Source organism: Theropithecus gelada, chromosome 14, assembly GCF_003255815.1.
Source record: "Theropithecus gelada isolate Dixy chromosome 14, Tgel_1.0, whole genome shotgun sequence".
In the NCBI taxonomy this organism is placed as follows: Eukaryota; Metazoa; Chordata; class Mammalia; order Primates; family Cercopithecidae; genus Theropithecus; species Theropithecus gelada.
This window is the reverse complement of record NC_037682.1, coordinates 2,495,125-2,496,764: the sequence shown is the minus strand read 5'-3', so window position 1 is coordinate 2,496,764 and position 1,640 is coordinate 2,495,125.

Here is a 1,640-nt window from a genome sequence, read left to right as displayed (position 1 = left end):
CTTCTCAGATTGAATATAATAAGTCTATGTGTAGTTGACGGTTTTTTAATGTTTAAAAAATTCTGCTTGGTGTTCTCTGAGTTTCTTGCATCTGTGGTTTGATGTCTGTCATTAACTTTGCCAAGTTCTAAGCCATTATAACTGCAAACATCTCTTCTGCTCCATTCCCTTTTTCTTCTCTTTCTGGTATTCTAACTACAAGTATGTTACATTTTTAAAATTTGCCTCAGTTTTTAGTTGCTCTGTTCTGTTTTTTTCTTTTTTCCAATTCCTCTTTTTTCCTTTGCATTTCGGTTTGGAAAGTGTCTATTGATCTGCCTTCAAGCTCCTCAATTCTTTCCTTAGCCATGCTTAGCCTATTGATAATCCCATTGAAGACATTGTTTGTTTCTACTAAAATGTTTTTTTATTTCTAGCAGTTCCTTTTGATTCTTTCTTAGGATTTTCATATCTCTGCTTGATTACCCATCTTTTCTTATATTTTGTCCTTTTTTTTTTTCATTGGAGCTCTTAGCGTGTTAATCACAATTATATTCAATTATCTATGTGATTCAGTTCTGACGTCTGTGTCATATCTGAGTCTGGTTCTGTCACTTGTTTTGTCTTTTGAAGCTGTGCCTTTTCTTATCCTTTGGTGTGCCTTGTAGATTTTTTGTTTATCAGGTAATAGAAACTGAGGTAAACAGCCCTCTACTCTGAGGGTTTTTTATTATTCTGATAAGGAGTCAGGTATGTTGGGGAGAATACTGTTCTATAATCTTCCAATTAAATGTCTTATAGTGAGCCTGTGCCTCTGGCTGAAACCTTCACAAGTATTTCCTAGTGGCATAGCTTTTGCAACTTGGAGGTGACAGGAGAGCTACAAGGGGCTGGAGTTGGGGAAATGCCCTTCACCCAGGTGGGATAAGGCTCTGGAAACATCTTTCCCCAGGAGAGTGGTCCTTTGTTGTGGAAATTACTCTAGGCCTGTTTCTCCATGATTACTCTTCACCCTTGTCCCCTACCTGCCTCCTACCAGGCTCTTCTGGGCTCTTTCTGGGCTCTTCACAGTGAGAAACTGGTATGGTTCCTGGAGGTAAAATCCATGAAAGTACGGAGCCCCCAAGACTGCACACCCCCAGGATCTCTTACTCTCAGGGTAGCCTGTCTCAACAATTGATCAGAATTACCATTTAAACATCTGTGTCTGTTTGTGTCTCCTGTGGCTTCTATTCCCAGTAAGCCAGTCTTGGCCACAACTCTCTGGACTTACCCATTTCCCTGATTTCAGGAGAGTGATTTGCTCTGCAATCTCAAGTCTCTGATGAGTCTGAGAAAGCTAGTGATTTTCAGGTTGTTCTGCTTTTTCTTGTGGAAGGATGGGAGCTCTTTACATGTTTTGGGTGAAAATAAAAACCCATTCTTTTTTCAAAATTTTTTTGTCCCTCCCTATTCTTTCCTTCAGGCCCTCTAATTCCATGTATATAGGCCACTTGAAATTGTCCCATAGCTCAGTGATACTCTTCCCATTTTTAAAAAATTATTGTTTTTTTCATTTCATTTGGAATATTTTCTATTGGTATATCTTTAGCAATCTCATCCAGTGTATTTTTTATCTCAGACATTGCTATGTTTATACTGACAGCTCAATTTGGTTCATT